Below are 8,852 nucleotides of genomic sequence, written 5' to 3'. Positions count from 1 at the left end.
TTTTTTATGCGATGAACAATATTCAAGCAAGCTTATATAATAAATTTCTTGTATTATCTTATGTGATTCTAGGACCCTGTGCTAGACCGTCTAGGGTTGGGATACATGTCAGTCAACTCCTCGTGGTGTACCCTGGGCAACGGGGCCGGCTTGAGATTGCTCGTCGGCCACGGCTAAGACTGGCGGAAGGGATGCCGCGGGGCTGCTTCTGGTACGTCCCTGATCGGCGTCAGGGCGGACCATGTGAGTGGCCTAGTTGGCTAGGAGGGAGGGGGAGGGCTCGCTACTCGAGCCTCCCAGGTGTTTTACACCGACGGTCAGCGGTGGGGTCGCGGTTGCATGCCATTGGCGATCCCGTGGCCTCACCACTTAGCGGCACGGTGGAAACCCGAGGATGGTTTTAGTGGGTAGGACAGGGCATTAGCATCAGCGTGCCCTGGCACGGGGCATTAGATCCCGGTTGAGTTCCACATACCCGTCCCGGTACCCAGACCGGGCGGCATGCGTAAATGCATTTCCTCCTCGTAAAACAAAAAAGAAAAGACCGTCTAGGGTTGGTATTCCTTCATCAGTTATTCACTACCAAATAGCAATAGTTTATATTATTGTATTTTTGCACAACGAGTAAACTAGCCTGTGTTATTACAGACACAAAAGACATAACAGCTGGTCCCATGGTTAACGCCATATTCACTGTTTAAGAAAAACGTTTTTTTTTACAGTATCTGTTGGTGCTGATATACGGTTGGTGATTCATTTACCCGTCGTCCAAATACAAATAAATTAAAAAGTTATTGCAACTTTTTCACCTAGAGTATCCTCGTATCTGAAATATGCTTCGCTTTCATTTCATTTCCGTTACGTTACGTTCGAAAAAGCTGTTTGCGTTTAATAGCATCCTCTACGATGAGCTTGTGTGTTTTAAAGTGGGGCGTTATTTTACGGTCGTAAATTACATTTTAAAATTTATTTTTCAGATTTTTAATTTTAGCATTTGTTTTCGTAAATATTATCTTCGTATAATAATACAATTTTATCCTGAAGTACCAAGGTGCCTATTGCAAAATATTAATCTAGTAGGTATTCTCTTGTATTGAATATTTAACATAGAACAGTATTATAAAAAATATATGTGTATCTTATACCGCAACATTATTATTATTATAGTTCAATATAAAGGGTTATTGGTAATTCGACGTAGTCCCGTTAGGTGGTGATAGGGGTGACTGTTTGCGATAATTTTAACCCATTTTTGAGTTATCACGTTTTTTAGGTTTTTTTTTCAAAATAAGTCAAAAATGCGACTTCAAACATTTATATAAACAAAAAGTATTTATTTAAATCTCCTTTTTCTTCTGATTTATAAAAACGATTAAACACTGGTTATTTATCAATATTAAAACAATAATAATATATAAATAAGACCAAATTTAAAACTCCGAGGCGGAAAACGATATTATTTTTCCACAAAACCTTAAAAACAGAATCGTTATGAAACTTGTCTTGCAGATTATTTTGAAAACATGACCATTTCCTTAGCTCTCCAAAAATGTATAAAAACTAGGAACTTATTTCAATGTAACTGAAAAAAAATTACCACGAAGGACACTGGTGGAAATTCGTATTCTAACATGAACGAAATCGGACTAATTAAAATTCCCACAAAATTAATTAAAAACAATACAATGTTAATAAAACTAAAATACAAATTGAAACAAAAATTTATAAAGAGAAACAGTTCTGTAGCTAAGTTACATTTAAGACATTCCAATAAAAGTTCTTGCTCGAAGTGACTTCCTTATTGAATACGCAAAGTCGCATTATTTTCCTAAGTTGTGACTTATCGATCTAGTCAAATTATTCCGTATCATATTTTATTAGTTTGTAATCACCCCTATCACTCCTAACGTGAATACGTTGAATTACCAATAACCCTGTATATACAAATATCGTAATATAAAGTATTAATCTTAATAAATAAAGCCTTTCTTTGAATTAGTTAGTCACAGAATCCCGCAACATTATACCAGAACATAAAATATATTTAATGACAATATATAGCTTATATTTATATATCAATAGTATAGAATAAATGTAAATTTATATTTAATTAATCTATTTCAGTGTTATAATTTGGCCACTTTTTAATAACGAACATAATAATATTTCATAATATAATATCATATCTTAGTAGTTACACTTTAATAAGCCAAAATTATGAAGGTAATTAATTATACAGTTTAACTACTTAAGCAATAAGTATTCTTAAAGAGCCGAGTAGCAGCTTGAAATAAAGTATCGTGAGTGCTACCCTTTGGTACCATTAGCCCGTTGAGGCGTACATTAATTGAACGCGATTTTTATAGCGCTTTGAAAAACTACTTCTTTTTTTCATTCAAACATTAAATGAATAAAAATTATTTTTTATAATCGTTTAGGTTAAATATATATATATATGTTTAATATTGATTATAAATGATAGTGCTTAACACTTATCACACTTGATGTAAAATGAAAAATAGTATAAGGTGGAGCGTGCTTATCTAGAAGATGTCTATTCACTCTTGATTTGAAGGTACCAACAAAGATAGGGTCGAGAGGTTATCTCAGCGATCCGTATCAAGAACGAATGAAAGTGATTTACGAATCACCCTGTAAACGTACGTGCTTACAGTGTACAACTACTAGGGATGGGCGACATACTCTTAAGTTGTGATTCTATAAAAAAATGATTAAGTTTAAAAAATGTTGTATTCAAATAAATTCAGAATATTTAAAATGTGAACGGTACTTCCAAATATTTTTGAGGTCAAATATGACTAATATTATCAGTTTTGGTATAGTTTAATTAAGAATGATAGCGTTCATACTTTATCATGAATAATCAAGCTAATAAACAGGAATAGATCGCTTAAGTTTGCGTATCAAATAAATCAAATATGTAGGTATAAACTATTTAATATTTTTAAAGTAAAACGATTCAATATATTTTTGAAGTACCGTTCAAAATAGGACTTCGCATCCAATGTAGTCGTAATATTATTTTTATTTTTCATGTATTTGCAAAGTGGGATATCCTCAATGTTAATCAAAACACGAGTTTAATAAACAAATCAATATCAAATGCATGAATCGAACACCCGATTATCTACTCGTAAATCTAAGCATCCGCAAAGTTTCAATTTAATTATTACAATCCATGTGTTTTAGACAGATGTTAATTGATCTCCCTTGTATTTAAATTTTATATACCGTTTTGTAAGATCTTTTTCACTGTCTATGCTCGAATGCCATGTATTTATTAATAAGCATTTTTTTTTATGGCATAGGTGGCAAACGAGCAGGAGGCTCACCTGATGGAAAGTGACTACCACCGCCTATGGACATCTGCAACACCGGGGGGCTTGCAGGTGCGTTGCCGGCCTTTCAGGAAAGAGTACGCTCTTTTCTTAAAGGTTCCCAAGTCGTATCGGTTCGGAAAAACCGCCGGCGAAAGCTGGTTCCACAGAATGGTTGTGCGAGGCAGAAAATGTCTTAAAAATCGCGCTGTTGTGGATTTTCGGACATCTAGGAATTTATTTTATTGAACATTAACTTAAACATTAATTGATAATTGTATTGTAATAATTTGAATATTAATAAGTATGCTTTCTTTTCATAAGGTTTAGCTATTCTGTTCAGATATTTTATGAACAAAATTCCTCAATTTCAAGATTTCAAACCAATTCAGCGTACTGTTGTTAAGTTGACACGGAAATACTGATGTTGTAAGTTATTGAGAATTCTCTGCGTTTTATGAAATTTTCTTAGAATATTTTTATTATTACGGAAACACTTAGACTCATTTTGTCGAAACATCGAAGGTTGACTATTATATAATTCCTAATATTCATAGAAATTTACATTTAAAGAGTAGGACAAATAATAAAGACATTCAAAATGTCTTAAAATGAAATTACAATTTTATTACAATTTAGCGTAAGTATCGTAACTTGGTACTTCGAAATTTAATTTATCTACATAATTCTGCATCTATTCACACAAGAATTGCTTAGTAAGATAATATTATAGTGGTACAAATCGTACGATAGCAATAATTCACCTTAACATTTTCACTTGATTGTCTAATGCCAATGGTTTGATTAACGACCTTGTGAAGGGTGCGGCCGAGGTTTAACACGTCAACTTGTTGCTTCACTATTAAAACACCGATATAGATCACGCCGAGCAGTTATCGCTAATCATAATAATTAATCGTTTGTTTTATCAATTTGTAAGTAAAGACGTCTATTAATAGTTATCTTTAATTTTAGCAAATAGCTTAAGTATAGTAACAGCCTGTTAAGTCTACTGCTGGTCTAAGGGATTCGGACATTTCGGCAAGTAAATTTACTTTTATTACAACTGTTACTTTGAAAATAACAATCATACCAATCGCTAATGACTAAACCCTGACTAATTGCCGGAACACCCTGACCTTTTGCAAAGTTATCGCAACGAAGCCTTTTCTCATTGAAAGCAGTTCATCTGATGAAATTGAGGTGCTATGATTATACGGAAATCCTTGAAATATTTAACTCTTTCGGTATTTTCATGCTGCTGACTAATTACTGTAAATTTCTGTCCAATCGTTTGCTTTTCGTAACTTTTCGGAACTTAACAAAATTCTGATCATTACTTGGTATTGCAAAATTATTATTTTGAGGAACAAATCAAAAAACAAAAGACAATTTTGATTTTTAAATGAATACGTGATTAACGTTGTCTAATTATTATCAAAATCTATTGACCAGTTGTGACCTTTTCGTGACCAATTAAAACAATTTTAGATCTAGGATTCATTTGATCCGCCAAATTTTTTCCGAAGACTTTGGAATTATGACAATTTTTTTGGGAGGCCAAATCTCATAATTTATGCCGCTTATTTTACTTCTATCCTTTTAAGTTGAAGATTTTGAGATACTTCCACAATACTGCTCGATTCGTCTCTCTAGTCTTTTGGCATCGTTTAATTAAACGGACCTTAATAAGAACAGAAACATCGATGGCGACAAAAGTCCATTCTTCAAGCTTTTGTTAAGTTTTACCTGTTCCGGTGTGTGTTCCCAATTCTCGTTATTCTACTGATTTGAAATTTGACACGTTGGTTCAGTTTCAATGACAGTGTATTTTAATGGTACCATGATCTAAACATACACATAGGATTGGCTTCAGATGGAAGAACTCAACGGTCACCAATAAAACACACAACCAAAAGAGCACAAATATTTTTTTCAATACTGATTTAAAGACATTTAATAATGATTGCCCTTTCTAAACTCTGGCATAACTAAAATGGCTTTCGATATACATACAGAAACTATTCGTTGAATGTTGCAATTCTTAATGTGCTGGGTTTGCACGCTTCACAAAATGGAGGGTAGTACTGCCGACACTACCGTTGTATATATAGGCACAGAGCTTTTCAGTGCTGGTCAAGCTTATATTGCTTTAAGTACGGTCAAGATATTAGAAGGTCTCTTTATTGAAGTACTAAATTGTAAAACATTAAGGCAAGCGACCGTACAGAAATTATGCATCAAGGCGTGAATCTCAAATCAAAATTCCTTTATTCAATATAGGAGCATTACACATACTTATTGATTAATTAAATACAACCACCGGTTCGGAAAATAAAGAAACTAGAAGAACCGGCGAACGAAAATCAGCGGGTCTTTTTTTGACAAAAAGTGATTATGTGTAAACAACACATAATCAGTTTTACAAGTAAATAGCCAGGAGCCGACCGTTGCATTCCCAAGGTATGCTATCAACCATGAACTCACTAATTGTATTACCTTTTACACAAAAGTCTACTTTTAATTTTTTTTTAAATTTGTCAACACAGGCGTTTTAAACGCTTTCTCGTATTCTGTTGTAAAACCGTTAACATTTCCCCACTATTTCCCTGAAATGAGACGAGTTACTGACTGTATGCACAAGAGCAATAAGAATGTTTTTTATATATGTAAAATAGCTAAAGTTGATTTAAATGAATCTTGTTTTCCTAACTCCTCTTCGTTTAAAAATTTTAAAAGAACCAGATGTTATAAAAAAAACATATGCAAAGTACCCTCTGATTTCGTTGTTTTTATTCCTAAGCTATCTATCAAAAGTTTTTTTGAATTTACATCAGAATATTGAATATTACCATACCAAGGGAGATGTTTAGTTTATTTTTGCATAATATATTTTTAAATATGTCTTAGAGAATTTAATTTTAATTGGAAGGTGCAAATCTTGATGTCACCATTCTGTCGCCTATTAAATCAGTGTCCCGCACAGACGTTGTGCTATTCGAACCTGTGACATTTTTCTCCACAAGGCCCTGTAATCTGTGCCAGGTGTGAGGTTTCCGCCACATATTCATCGGTAATGCCCAATCAAGCTAAATCAACAGCGTATGACCTCTTTAATGAAATGAATACGGACAAAAACCAAGAAAAATGTACAGCGAAAATTAAAAAAGTAAATATATACATTAATAAACAAAACATTTTTAAAAACAAATTAAAAAAATGTATTTACTATTATTTATAAAATTAAATTCGATAAGAAAATCTCGCGACAAGCTTTTATATCATATAAATTTTTGTAATATAACAAAATAATGGTAAAAAATTTCCTAGTTTTTAGAACATTTAAGTAAAGACTTATTTAGAAAATGTTTTTATTCCTTTATTTTATATTGTACCATCGTAGCGGAAAAGCTTTCCTAAAGTTCTCGGACAAGATCATGTAAGACCGTGTAAGCCGAAAGATTTCCACCTTCTTACCCTTTGCCCGTATAGCACCTGTGCTCCAAACAGCTGTGCTACCAGTCAAAGACCTACTGCGGAAACATTAGAATTATATTCTATTTTTATACAATTAGTAATTGTTCAAATTCTTATTTGTATACCATTTTTATATATCTTTTTTACACTCAATATTTTTAATTAACTAAAGTCAACTATAACGAAAATCAATCAAAATGTTTCGTTCATTGTGTCAAATAATATAATATATAGCTGTTTTAAAAAATCACTTTAGCTAACAATTGCCATCAAAATAATTTTGACAGGACTCCACTGACATTCTGTCCTCACCGCAACACTCCACCGTCTCCACCCCGCCTCCCTTACGACCGCTTAATATCCCGTTGCTATCCTTCTCACAATATCATAATTATAATATATAAGAACATCTTATTAGTTCCTTTTAATATTAATCATAAGCGTATAATGTTAATTGATATGATTCGGATGTATAGTTTTTATGTGTTTATGTTATGTTGTTTCTTATTATTAATTATATATCTCCAGACATTTATGCTGCAAATACTATAAAATGTTGCTATTATAATTTTGTGTGTATTTTTATAGACAGCCGTTATTCCCGAGTCTCGGATTTTCATTAAATTGCAATCTTCGATTCCAGACAGCTTCTTGAAAAACGATAAGATCTCATGTTCATAAGTATAAAAGGTAGTGATATAAATATCATAATGAAACCACATTATTAATAATTAATTGTTTGTATGTGTACTATACACATTATATATCAAATTTGTAGAATTGTAGTTGTTACAAGACAATTGCAAAAAAGTCTTCTTCCTGGAGCAATGCGTTATGTAGAAATTAATTAAATATGTTATATACGCGATTCTTGAGAGTTCAGGTTAAGATAAAAAAAAATGAATAATAATCCAATGCAAAACTAAGACTTATGCTAAGTTAAAACAAAAAAATATTATAACTGATTAATATTTTCCATTTAACTACAACAATTTTATATGAAATTGCTTAAAGCATTTATTGATTCAACGTTTAAGGTAAAGGTAAAAAATAGTTAAGCAGCTTACAGAATGAAAGCTGTAATTGAAAAAAAGAAATAAAAGCTTATTCTGTAGGTTGAAAGAGATGAAGTATAAACTATTAATCAGACGAAAAGCGTCTGTTTAAGTCGGCACAGATAAAACTTTGTATTTCTTTATTTGAGATTTTTATTTGTTGTACAATTCAATTGTATTAAATAAAATAAAGTAAAATGTATTTATAAAAAGTAAGAGCTGAACCTATTCGGTTATTTTTTTATATATATATGGTAATATTTTGTAAAAAACCAAAAATATATTTGATTAAGAAAACGTAAGTAAATGTATTCAATAAACTTAACAGTCTATGTAAATTAACACTCAGAACATAATAATTTAGAACAGAAGTAACTCTATTATGACAAAGAGAATATGAAAGTTTTTTTATATATTTAATTGTGATTCGCTAAATTTTAAAATGGAAATACCCGAACCAGAACAGCCATTAAAACTTTTCGAAGTTATTGTTTATACAATTTTTCTTATATCCAGTTTAAAAAAGTCAGCCCGGAGAACAATTCTAAAGTTTAGTCAATTGAAGTAATGCCGATAGGACCCAGGGGACAGGACAAAACCTTTTCTTGAACTGTCGAAAGTTGATACGCTTGGTCGCTTCTGGGTCGCAGCGGCCTGAAAGCCTTTCGAGTTAAGTATCGAGCCGTCATTTGTATTATGTAGCTCCGCTATATAAAACTTTATGTGGAGCTTATATATTTCTTAAATAAAATATTGTGTATATTTTTTGTAAATTCTGTACAAAAAATGATTGTTCGTTAAACGAGTATAACATTATTTGACTATGACACGCTTTTCGTAAAAGGTGGCAAATTTATTCGTAGACTTAAGCCCTTTAGTATTTCACTATTAAAAATTCTTCTTTTAAGCGTCAATAGTGCATAGGTATACGGTTTATTTACCATCTAGCGACGTAAAGAATTTATTTGTAGATTCGATCCAG

The sequence above is a fragment of the Vanessa atalanta genome, chromosome 6 (genome assembly GCF_905147765.1).
Source record: "Vanessa atalanta chromosome 6, ilVanAtal1.2, whole genome shotgun sequence".
Lineage (NCBI taxonomy): Eukaryota > Metazoa > Arthropoda > Insecta > Lepidoptera > Nymphalidae > Vanessa > Vanessa atalanta.
Note: the sequence above shows the minus strand (reverse complement) of the source record.